Raw genomic sequence first — 13,752 nt, 5'->3', positions numbered from 1 at the left:
TAATGTATAAGTATTTATTTTAATTCTGAAATACTGATCTTTTTTTTTTTTTTAGTAAAGATCAAAATGTGAAATATATACTTACTATAACAGTCTTACGTCTTTTATCGGGTTTTCAGCATTTCTTTAAAAAAAATGTTATTTCCGAAAAGTGAAGAATTTCAAATAACATTTTAGATGCATAACAGTTAAAGAAAAAAATTATTATTCTTTTATTAATCTGCGCCTATGATTCTGTTGTTTGAATTTAGTCCGTTTTGTCTGAATTTTCCTTGAGGTTCGTCCTCTTGAATTTTGTCCTGCAGCTGGTCGGGATGGAAATCCTCCCACGAGGGCGAAAGGGTGTACCGGATAGATTTCGAGAAGCTGATTACGAATATCTCATCGAGAAAGTTCCACCACGTAAGGTTTTTTTTTTCTTTTTTTGGCGAGGCGGGTTGTTGTTTTCATAATTGACAGAAAAATCGTATTTTTCGTATTTAATATGTGTCTTCCGTGTTTGGAGTGCATAATTCTGAATTTTTATCTTAATCCAAGAACTGTTACTAGGCTATATCCCAGGAACATTCTTTTCTGTAGCTCACGACCCCCCAGAAACGTACCCCCTCCACTTGGGTTACGAAGATTTATTGTCGTTCCACACTGCATACCCTAAAACCTACGCGTTATTGACGGAGAAAGGTTTCGTAATCAACTTGCGATCATTCGTCGGTTCCCTTTTGTCTAGACGACAGATTGTTGAAAAAGGCGCCAAGACATACACCATGTTGTCGCGTGAAACAAATATTTTAGTTTCGAGTTGATCTTCGTGTTAGAAGGTGGTGTGATGCTGTGTCTGTGCATACCGTAGGCGAAAAATATTTCTGCGTGAAATATTGACGTTTGTGTTAAACGAACATGCCGAGAACTTGCAACAATTCAACAGATTCATTCTGATACATATGTGGGGAAATGATTTTCAAGGGACAAAGTAGGCTATTGTCACCGTTCCTGAAGACAGCCTACCATCTGTACTTCGGGTGTAAAATCGGCGGCCAGGATCGCGTTTGGGCTCCGAAACAAAGTTGTAACTCGTGTGCACGTACTCTCACAGGATGGTTGAAAGGTACACATAAATCGATGCCGTTCGCCGTACCTATGGTTTGGCGCGAGCCCCGTGATCATGTTTCAGACTGTTACTTCTTCCTGACTAATATAAAAGGTTTCTCAAAAAACATGAAGCATAAAATACAGTATCCTAATTTGGATTCCGCGAGGAGACCTGTGAAACATGATGTTTGTCTGCCTGTAACCGTACCACCAGACTTATACACCCTGTGCAATGTTTCATCCGATGAAGAACCTGCTGCTTGTGAGGATGTTGCACAATCTTCGAGTACACAGTCAGATTCCAATTACGCTTCAGTGCCTGGCATTAATTAACCACATGTGATAAGTCAGGAAGAGCTGAATGATCTGATCAGAGACTTAAACCTTCCCAAGTCTAAGGCCCTGTTGCTTGCATCACGACTTCAACAATGGAATCTACTAAACCAAGATGTGAGTATATCGATGTATAGGAAAAGAGAGGTGAGCCTAGTTCCTAATTTTACAAAGGATGGTGATTTGGTGTATTGCAGTGACATTCCATCGCTTATGGGACAACTGAAGTTGAACTACAACACTGAAGATTGGAGGTTATTTGTAGATTCCTCTAGGATGTCTCAAGGCAGTGTTACTACACAATGGCAATGAAAAGCCAGCCAACCCTATTGTTCATGCTGTACATATGAAAGAAACATACGAAAACATGCGAAACCTATTTTGCAAAAAATAAAGTACGAACAGTTCCAGTGGTCTATATGCGCTGACCTTAAGGTTATTGCCATCCTCACCGGTTTACAAGGAGGTTACACAAAGCACTGCTGCTTCTTGTGTCATTGGGATAGTCGAGCTAAAGATCAGTACACCATCACAAAATGGCCGCCAAGGAAGCAACTGGTCCCAGGGGAGATGAACGTGGCTAATGAACTTCTTGTGGATCCGGAGAAAATATTCTTACCACACTTTCATATCAAATTAGCGCTCATGAAGGTCTTCGTCAAGGTCCTGAACCGGGATGGTGAAGCATTTAATCATCTCAGAAAACTATTCCCAAGACTCAGCGAGACCAAGGTGAAAGAAGGTGTTTTTACGGGACCTCAAATCGGAGACGTTTTTAAGGATATTACATTTTCTTCTAAGCTTAATGAAGTGGAAAGTGAGGCTTGGGAGGCTTTCGAGAAGTGTGCAGTAACTTTCTAGGGAATCATAAGTCACCTGATTACAAAGACATTGTGGGCAGGTTAATTACTTCATTTCGTAATATGAGATATAATACGTCCCTAAAGTTACACTTCCTGCATTGCCACCTGGACTTCTTCCCTGAAATGTACAGCTTGGAGGAGGTCTCTGACGAACACGGGGAAAGGTTTCATCAGCAAATAGCTACTATGGAGAGGCGCTACAGTGGTAAATGGGGTGTGAATATGTTGGCAGACTTCTGTTGAAATGTGACACGCGAGACACCCTATAGTAATTACAAGCGGAGTAGGAAAACCAAGTGACACGTAAGTGTTTAACTTTTTGTGCAATTTTATTTGCATAATTTATATTGATATTTAAATTATAACGTGCAAATTATTATGGGTGGAGAATAGCATCTTTGGGCGGATATTGAACCCCCCCCCTCTTCCCTGCAAATTGGTACGTCCTGGAGAAAAACGGGTTACGGATTCAAACTTAGGAGCTCGAAACCTATAGAAATCACCTATTTTCGTTCGTGGGAGCGAAAAAAAGTTTCATTTTGCCGTCCAGTGTAATCTGTTTGGTAATTCTAACAGATACTGTAAGAAGAATAGCTATTTCTCCAAGTTTCATCAGAAATTTTAGATGTTATTCTTCTTGTTCTTCTCGGAAAAATTACTAGGATACAATTCTTTATCAGCAGTGTTATTCACATCTACTTTGGTAATGATGAATGTGATTTTTTTTAATACCTGCGAGCAAATGGAATATTGATTGACTCAGTTGCAAGAAAGCTGTTTGACATTGTAACTGAAGCGAACATAAAACAAACTTAATTCGGTATAATATCAAATTATTTCACAAGATTTTATTCGCTTTTTTCAGTAGTTCATCTCTAACATGCTAAGAGTCGCAGTACGTAAAAGGTGCCACAGTTCACATTCTCAAGACATGTTTGGCCACATATAAAGTAAACAATGCAAAAGGATGCATAAGGCGACTCTTAAGAAAGAATGTTAGTGTTCTACATCACAACTCCTTTTTCGGTATCTCCTTATCAGCTGATTTGTCTTATATACATAATTCTATACTATATGCAATAGTATCATACAGTATGTATTTCTATTTTCATATTTATATTGTCAATGTAAATAGCAGCAATACAAAATATCAATATGAATATTGAAATACTTGTGTTTTTTATAGTTTCAATCAAATCAAAAGGTAAGATAATCGGGGATAAGGGCCGTCTTACGCATCCTTTTGCATTGTTGCTTAATATATGGTCAAACATGTATTGAGGATGCAAACTTCCGCACCTTTTACGTACTGCCAACAGTGGCGGTTTTAGCGAGTAGCCCGGGTAGACACGACTTCCCCCCAAAAAATGAAAAAAAAATATATAAACACTAAAAGGTACAGTAAAGAGTAAATACAGTATATTTTCCACTTTTTATATTAATGGTAAATAATTATTTAATAAACAGCATCAACCATTACTATAAAAGTAATTTCCTATTGTCATTAATCAATCAAACGTGCATATTTATCCATATGCGAGGCAGCGGGCCTACCCAAAATTAAAATTCCAAAGGCGCCCCTGACTACTGTACGAGCCTTAGCATGTTGGAAGTAAACTACTTGAAAACTGAATAACATTTTGTTGTGAAATGACTTGATACTAGACCGAAGTAAGTTTGTTTTATCTTCGTTTGAGCTACAATGTCAAACGGCTTTCTTGCAACCGAGTCAATTTTCCATTTCTCTGTAGGAATTTTTTTTTAACGAAATAGATGTGAATAACACTGTTAATAACAGAACAGTATCTAGTCATTTTTCCAAGAAGAACAAGTAGAATAACATCTAAAATTTATGATAAAACTGAAAGAAATAGTTATTCTTCTTACAGAATCTGTTACAATTAATAAATAAAAATTCTCTTGAAGAAATCCCTCCCTGGACAGAATTTCTCGTCTCGAAAGATCATTTAAAATATTTTCTACAAAGTGCTGGAAGGCCTTTAGACAGAACGGGAAGACACTATTAAAAATCTTGCTATTTTGGTTTTTAAAAGATTTTGAATTCTTGTTTTTAAGTGACAATATAGAATAAAACAACTTACTTTCGACAAGATAAATTTTCAAGCAAAGCACGGAACGCAAGATTGAATGGAAATAAACCTTTACACGGCTGTGATCATCACAACAACGTTTGATCAATCGATTGGCAACGATTTCATTTCGACGTCACATTAAGCATGAGATAGTCGACGCTAATTGGCTCTGGCTGTGGAAGGAAATCCAATGCAATCGTTTGTTGGATCAACGAATTTTAAAGTTTGTAAAAAAGAATAATGAATAAGCTAATTAAAAAGACGATAATAGTATACGAACTTAATGCAAGATTGCTCCCCCCAGATTTTTTGAACAACCCCCTAAGTTCAAAATTCTGGATAAATCACTGACCCTGACTATATATAAAACTACATGAACTGAGAGCTACTTCCGGTTGACGTGGAAAGTTGAAATTTCGCGTGATTGTAGCTTTCCGGATCTAACCCACAGGTTATTGTCAAAAGTGAATATTTTTAATTTTTAGGGAGTTGAGTTGATTTTGAGTTTAACGTCCCGTTCAGCAGCGAGGCTATATGAGACGTGGACCTACTGATTAACGTGGAATCCGAACCACATGAGCTCCCGCCGGGAATCGAACCCGGGTCTCTATTTTTTAGGGAATCTAAGAGAGGATGAAGAAATTCCCCATATTATTTAAATGGACTTTTTTTTTTACCTATAGCCTCATGTTTTAGGTACTTGCACTTAGGTATCACTAAAAATAAGAATTTTCAACCTTAGAATGGTCTTATGGGGAGTAGCTTGTTATACAAAAGTAAAGTAAGTTCCTAATTATGTATCTGTACCTGGGACTTTTGATTGATAAGTAAATTAGTAAATTATATTTAAAGCGGTGTTGGGATTTATTTTGTATTAGGTTATCGACTACTGTTTGGATTATTTTTAATTTATGTTTTATATAACAACAAGGTTATAAAGAACAATATAACAGTAATATGGGTTTTGAATCACAATAGGGACAACTTTAATGCAGTTGCTGTGTATTTGAACTGTTATGGAACATTAATCACTATTGCAGTTGCTGTGTTAGGTAGCATTTTTTTATATTGTAACTGCAAGAGAACTGTATTATAAGACTACCTAACACATGTAAATAATAGTTAGAGCTAAAATACTGAATTACTGGCAACTGAATTGTCAGTGAGAGTAATGTATTTTTAAAGAAATAAACTGATATTAGAAAAAAAAATAATCTTAGTTGTTTGTATGCTATATGAAGACACTAGTGTTTAAGAAGCAGTGCATTAAAAGAAAAAATAATTGTTTTCGAAGAATATGGTAGGAAACTGAAACTATTTAATACTTTATTTTAGATTTTTAGAGACATTACCAACGTAAGTAAATGATGAACTATTGTCGATTGAACTGGAATTACTGAGGTTGATACCTTGTGTTTAGTTTATGATATGAAGACTTTAACATTCTTGTTTATACAGTTACTTTTAAATGAAAACAACTTATAATCTTATATGCAGAATGGATTGAACTAACGTCGTACCTACGCGAGGGATTCATTGGATGCGGACCACATTTAAAACTATATAACCCAACAAACATTTCAACACCTTTTTAAGAGAATTATGGTTGCAGTAGGAGAGAAATATGTGATATACTGTAGAAAAGTCGATGTTACAGTACCCCTGTACTCTTTCTTTTTTTTATAAAAAGAAGTTAGTGTACTCTTTTGCTGAGAATATAGATGACAATATTGTAAAATTACGTGTTGTTTTATTGCAAGTAGAATAATGTTACTTCAATAATGCTTAAACGCAGTGACTGTTAGTGCAAAATTCATCCTCCAACAAATTTCAGGATGTGCAGACCCTTACTTGGTATATGCTTTTTAAAAGAATAAAGCTTAGAGAGCTCAATACTTTGAGGTAAAGGATAAAATGTCTATGAAATGCATAGAAATATACAGGAAAATACTTCTTCTTAGTAAGATGATAACTTGAAATACTTATTCCATTAAAAGATCTGGAAGTTTCCAGTGCTTTCTTTCACTCATTCCGACGATCAAAATTTCTAGAATATTCTCCAGCAGCAGCTGCCGCGTTACATGTGCTGCATATTAATGAATTACCTTGTTCTACGTGTGTGATCTGCATATTTTATTTCCGAAAGGTTTTTTTCTGTATTCTGCTTGTCCAATTAACATTTCTTTTAACCGGAAAAAGGTATATCCATTCTTCAAACTGTCATACTATAAAAAGACCGCCCGTAGAAACAATTATTATGTACAACATCTCCACGGAATATGTAATTCAAAGCTATTCATCAATGTCAAGTTTGATTTTAACATGCAGAAAAGTAAAGCAGCTTGCTACGTGTTATGAAAACATAATTAGGAACTTACTTTACTTTTGTATAACAAGCTACTATGGGGAACTGAAAAATCTTTTCCATGTTATTTATATAGGACATCTTGTATACACCAAAATTATTGGGCACTTCTTGTAAGGATACAATGATAAAATTTGACAGACTTGTAACTTTTTGGGACTAACCCACAGGAAATTTGCCAAAACTAAATATTTCTAGTTTTAAAGGGTCTAAAGGGGGATGAAGAAATTCCCATATTATTTAAATGGTCTTTTTCTTGGGGTACAAAATCCTACCTTTTAGATAGTTACGGACTACTTTTTCTTCTCTCTCTCTCTCTCTCTCTCTCTCTCTCTCTCTCTGTGTGTGTGTGTGTGTGTGTGTGTGTGTGTGTTTGTGTGTGTGTGTATTGAGAAGAACGAAATAAACCATATATTTCGCCTCTTGGAGACAAAAGGCATGAACTTCAAATGGAAAACTAAACACACAAGGTTTGTTCTTTCAACGGTAGGCATATAAAAATCTTACTACCGACAATTTTAAATAATCGCAGTTGGCAACACGCTTTGCGCATAAGTAGTTCAACGATCTCTTCTCTTTTGTCTGACTCACTGGAAAAGTAAGGGCTTTAAAGTGCAAAGTTAGCTTGCGCCATGTCTAACTGCTGGATCCTCGAGAAAAAAAAATACATGAAGTTCAATGATCAAGGCTAGTCGATCACTCGATAGGAAAGAAATAAGGACCCAATGGGTTTCCTAAATCGAGCAAGTGGTTGTAGAGTTATTCGAGTAATGTTTTACGACATAAATGTTGTATTGAAAATTCAAAAGTGCTAGCAACAACCGTTCTGAAAATGTGCTGGTTAAGACTTCGTAGAACAGAATTATCATTTAGAGCTTAAACTTCGGTCAGGACTTCATCGGACATCGGACATCTTTTGTGTAAGAAATTACGCGCAGGTAGTGTATCTACAGGTACGGGACTTGAAACTCAACACTTGCACAAATAGCATAGGATGTTCTCGGGGCTCACCAAAGACATCTGGTAGTTTATATCGTACTTTTGAGCAACGAGTCGCGTGCCTGGATCCTTGGTAGTCACTCCAGTAGAAAAGGATCGTCAGTGAACCTCAAATCCTATGTGTAGAGCGGTATAATGGGAAACATATTCGACTTCAAAACAAGGCAGATCTTAGGGGCGCGTCTAGCAGGTGCATCTTTGTACAAAATTGAACCACTTTGTAACGTCTCACAAGCTACAGTATCCAGGGTAATGTGTGCATATGAACAGGAAGGACGAACTTCATCCAGGAGCAAATGCAGGAGAAAACGGAAGTCGTCCAAATGGTACATCAAAACATTGAGTAAGATTGTTACACGTAAACGGACCACCGCAGAACCACTGAAAACGGAAAACCGCCGCAGAACTGAATACACATTTCACAGAATCTGTGTACACGAAAACAATTCGTTGGTACTTGAATAAGACCAACATCCATGGCAGGGTTGCAATACGAAGCCTCTTATCAGTAGCACAAATACCGCAAAACGGGTTCAGTGATGCCAGAAGCATAAAACCTGGACTTAGATTACGTAAAATGTGTTATACAGATCCGATAATAGCAACTACATTGTCCGAATTATCCGAGTGTAGTAGAAAATGTCTTTGGAACTCACATCTCGTATTGATTGCCGCTGAAAAAAAAAAAAACTACAGATGTTAAGCAAGTTTCGTGAGGTAATTGCGGAGCTACTTGAGGCCTCGTCACGGCGAAATGAAAATACCGCAAATTTTACAGTAATTATGTGATATCTTCAAATAGATAAAAAAAAAAATCATCGAAAAGTGAAACAAGAGCTCGCTAGACAATATTATTTTACATGAGATACCATTATCACGACTCACTTATCTGCTTTCGATTTCCAGTCATTTAAAAAAATCGGCATTTATTTTCGTGTTTATAAATAAAATGGCAGCAAACGGAAAGCTACTAGGTTACTCGTGATAACGGTGCCTCATGCAAAGTAGTATTGTCTAGCGAGCTTGTGTTCCATATTTCGATTACTTTTTATCTATTTGAAGATATCACATAATTACTATAAAATGAGCGGCATTGTAATTTCGCAGTGATTAGGGCTCTTAAGTTAAGATAAAGATACATTGAACTCCAATCTAGAAAGATATGAAACGGTGATGGGAACTAGCCTCGTCGTCTATCGCCCTCAGTAATTCAATTTTAATTTAGTTCTACTTCATCTTGTATAACGTTAATGTACAGAAGGCACTACTAAGAGATAAGGACTTTCCAATATTAAATTTAAAATTTAAAAATTTACATCAAAATCATGGCTACCAACAGTAAGAGTTTCTCCCGTATTGTACTGGTTTCACAACTCAGATACGGGTGCACGGGTTACTATTCAAAGTGTATGGCTGAACTAATAATTTTGACACTGGTTTTCTTTCATTGGTTAAAAACAACAATTCGATCATTATTGTTATTATTTAGCAAAATGAATTTGGAGAAACCTCTCAATTGGTCTGATGTTACTGATATTTTGAATCGTGTTAAAGTTAATGTAAACATTGACAAGCTGTATTCAGAATTCACTACTTTAAAAAAAAAAAAAAAAAAAAGTGCAAAGAAGATTGATCAGTCTTCTTCTATTGTAAATAGTTTAAAGTTTTTTAAGCTATTCTTGACTCAACAGAGTAGTTTAACTTAGCTGTATTCTATTATCAATACCTGCAAGCAATCCATTTTGTGAAATAGTGTTTAGTATGATAGGGAATGCTTGGACTGATGCAAGAAACTGTATGTCTGAAAATTTACTGAAATATGAACTATTTATAAAAATTAACTTTCACATGACCTGCAAAGAATTTTGCTCTTATGTAAAAAAAAATCCTACTGTATTGAAAAGTGCTAAAAATGAAAACAAGTATAAGTCTGTTCAGAAATAAATGTTAATTACTAGGCTTCGGATTTTTAGGTCCCAAAAAAATTCAAATTAGGATTTTAAAAAGTGCATTTTAGGATTTTATAGGTTTTTAAAAACACCGTTTAGGATTTTTAGCGTTATATTACTGAAAACGGAATATTACTACACTTTAAACACCGTCAAATGGGGTGAATAGAAACACATTTTTGGCTATATGAGTATATAAGTCTGGTGATGTTAAAGATTTATGTATCAGATTATTCCAAACAAAAGGTCTTAATATGCTAATGAAGTTCAGTAAACGTAACATTAATTTATCAATTCCACTTTTCTTCACCTTGATTTTTCTTAATGTTTCTATTCATCCCATGGGTAGGGGTGAATAGAAACAATGACTTTATTTCCATTGTTGTTTCTTTTATACTATTGGAAAGGTTAAAAGAAACAGCGTATTTGTTGAAACGAACTATTTATTTAATACCTGCAAGATATAAGTTCAATAAGACCAGTATTATATAAGTTACAATCTTATAAAACAATACAATGCACAATATAGGTACAAACGACCATACAATTTTGATGATATTTGAATAAGATTTAAACCACTGAAATCACCAGGGAAACTTATCATGAGTTGAGTTGATTTTGAGGTTATCGTCCCGTTCAGCAGCGAGGCTATATGAGACGTGGACCTACTGATTAACGTGGAATCAGAACCACATGAGCTTCCGCCGGGAATCGAACCCGGGTCTCCTACGCCAAAGGCGGGTACGCTAACCGCTTAGCCACGAAGGAGCCCGAAACTAATCATATACTTAAAGCGTGTTGACGAACTCCTAATAAAACCCAACAGTTTCGTAACAATATCCTCAGGTCCTTTTTTCCGCTTCTCAAGAATTTTCCACTCCTCAAGAAGTGTTTCTATTCACCCCACTAATTAAAAATCATAACAATAACCCAGTAAAGTTAAATTTTGATTAGAAATAATTTACAAAAGGAGAACTTTTACTATGAACGTCAGTAAATGAAACAACAAACTACAAAATAGGCATATGTTCAAATGCAACAAATATGAAAATGTCATACTTACCAAGAAAGTTTGAGGAGCGCTAAAATACCGTGTAAGATTTCAGTAACACATTTATGCTACTGTCGTCTAGCTCAGTGTTCCCAACTCAGTAAAACATTTTGTCTCTGCCCTGAACACTTTAGCCGTATAAGACTATGTTAAGAAATTTCAGTTTTCTTGATTAAGTTATCGTCCAGATAAATCCAAAACTAATCTGGGAGTTTTGTTTCTATTCACCCCCATGTTTCTATTCACCCCATTTGACGGCACTTTGTTAGCTATTTCATACTTAAATGGTAACCTTAATTTAGTAAGCTGTATGCTAACCAGTCTTTTGCGTAATAAAAATAATAAAACTCTTCTTACCTTGGACTTTTGTTGATAGCTGAAATATAGTTTAACATATGTATGGTCTGTAGTACTATAGTAGTAGTAGTAGTAGTAGGTTTTGTCAGTTTTCTTATATTTGATATTTTATACATCACAAATATCACTTCACTTTTCTAACGATACACTGAGGAAATACGAATGTTCAAATATTGTTTTTCCGGCACTTTTCATGTTTTCTATAGCTCAAAAAGTGGTCACTTCACTCTCTGTAATGCCACTGAACAACAAAATATTTGGCAAGATTTCCTGTTGTGAACTTTTTCCTGTCGTCTGACAAAATTCTCTTGAATGCAGAAAAACTGCGTTCCACATCACACGATGTAAGAGATGCATATTTCATACTGGCTAATTCCTCGGGATTCCATAGCAAATTTTCTTAGACATTGTCTCCACGAAAAATTTGGCCCACTAGTTGTATCTGTGTGAAATCAGGACTGCGTTTCAAAACCGCCTCCAACTTGTCCGCAATTTTTGTTCCAACTTCCCCAGGTACTTTTCTCTCTTTCACTTCTTAAAGAGTTTGAAGAGCTTCTGTTAGTGGAAGAGACTTCTTCTACAATTCAGTGATGGCGTGAGGCAGATGAGAAAAGTTGGTTTTAATGTAACTTAGTTGTTGTACAGCAAACTGTGACTTCAGTGCTTTTTTTGCAGATGTGATTGAAGCGGCTTCAATCTCGTCGAGCGAATCAATGACCTGAACAATGCTTTCAAAATTACCTGCATAGTACAGTGCTGCTGAGAGCCACGTTCCCCAACGGGACACAATGGGCTGTGGTGACAGTGGTGTGTTTGGAAGCATATCCTTGAAGGTAGCCACTCTGTTAGGGGCTTTCAAGAAAACCTTCTTTACAGATGAAATTATGTCGTTGACGATTGACTACGTGTTTGAAAGATTTTTTTCAAGTTAATAATAACTATAAAGGATCATTTAGGACGTTATAGGTTCTAAAAGCTAATTTAGGATTTTTTAGGTCCTAACCCCCCAATTAGGACATTTTAGGTTTTATAAAACTAATATAGTTCTACTTATAGCAACTTGAAATGTAAAGAAAACACAAATTTTTTGCATTCATTGTACAGGAATAAAATAGATTCGAGCCTAAGAATCCGGAGCCTATAATTACAGTTTCAAATCAACCCTATTTTCTTTCTCTAACAAACAGTGGCGTATTTAGGGGAAGGGCTTTCGGGCTTAAGCCCCCCCCCCGAAATCTTACTTGCTATAGTAAAGTACAGTGAAACCTCTCTAAAGCGGACAGTCGTGGGGAATCAAAAATTGTCCGCTATAGAGAGGTGTCCGTCTTAGAGAGGTTTCGATATTTTCTTACGTAAATTAGTAAACAAGGTGATATGTAATTACAAACTATTGAAGGTAATTTATCGAACCGTTCTATGACTGTGTGCATGTCGACATCTGCGGTTTATCCACAAATCGCTTTGAAAGAAATTTTGTGTCTAATTCGAAACTTCTCTAATCACTCGCTCGAGACCTTGAAATCTGAAAAATCCATTTCTGTTGCTATCTCCAAATCCTTAGCTTTTAGCATCGACCCTAACAGGATTTTTTTTTTCCATTCTGCACTCTACAAAACCATTCATTTGCACACCAACTTTGTTCAAAGCAATGAGACACTATTTTCATTGTCATTTTCACACCACAACTTTATTAACTTGTCTTGGTTTTATATTATCTCAAGTGCTTGTGTTTTACAGATACAAAAATTTTCAGCTATCCTTCGCACACCTCAGTATTCTTCGAAAATTCAATCAAATCGATTTTAACATTAGCGCTACTCGTGGCATTTCGAAAGCTCACAACTTACACATTATTGCTTATTCGATACAGAATGACTTAAAAAGATTTCCTTCTACAAATAGAGGCACTAAGACAATATGCGTATACGCGGACAAAAAATACCAAACATGTCTTCTGCTTGATTCCAGCGGAACAGTAGAATGACGTGTCATCCCAAATGGCAGGCAACTGTCAATCACTTTTGATTCTAAAACAGGTTGGGTGGGAGTGGAATGAAAGCAAAGGATATGAGGGTGTTGTTAAACAAAGACGCTTCATCTGAGTTTCTGAACAGCCAGTTGACGAGGAAAAATGCTATTACAATGCTTCCTTGGTGATACATGTATGCATTACTGAAAATGTAATTTTTCTGTACTTTTCAACTTGTTTCTAGAGAAAGTGTCCGTAATATGGAGGTAAATAATACCTATAAAAGACAGAAAAGACTGTCCGTGTCCGTACTAGGGAGTGTCCGCCATAGAGAGGTTTGTCAACATGGTTTTCCCTATTACAGTGTTTGGGGATTACAAAATGTGTCCGTTATGAGAGGTGTCCGCTTTACAGAGGTGTCCGTTAGTAGAGGTTTCACTGTACATGAAATATCTTGCAGAATTTTCACATTTTCAGGCAAAGCCCCTTCCCCCCGAAAGTTAGCAAAGCCCTCTCCGAAACAAAATCGTAAATACGCCACTGCTAACAAATATTGCTGAACAGATATTAAAAAACATAGATGAATGTGTTTAACTGAAATAAGGTTCTAATTTAACGAAATTGAAATTGGAGGACTCAAGCTATGAATGTACGGGTGAGCTTTTTTCAGAAGTTGGCAGCCCT

The 13,752-nt window shown here is 36.0% G+C and overlaps 1 protein-coding gene across 1 annotated transcript in view; it reads right to left on the bottom strand.

Annotated features, from left to right (window-relative positions):
* Positions 1-13,752, bottom strand: part of LOC145675902 (uncharacterized) — a 142,922-nt gene that overhangs the window by 21,804 nt on the left and 107,366 nt on the right. The window lies entirely within an intron of this gene.

Source organism: Thermobia domestica, chromosome 18 (genome assembly GCF_964235325.1).
Source record: "Thermobia domestica chromosome 18, izTheDome1.hap1.1, whole genome shotgun sequence".
Taxonomy (NCBI): domain Eukaryota; kingdom Metazoa; phylum Arthropoda; class Insecta; order Zygentoma; family Lepismatidae; genus Thermobia; species Thermobia domestica.
This window is presented reverse-complemented; position numbering and strand designations above follow the sequence as displayed.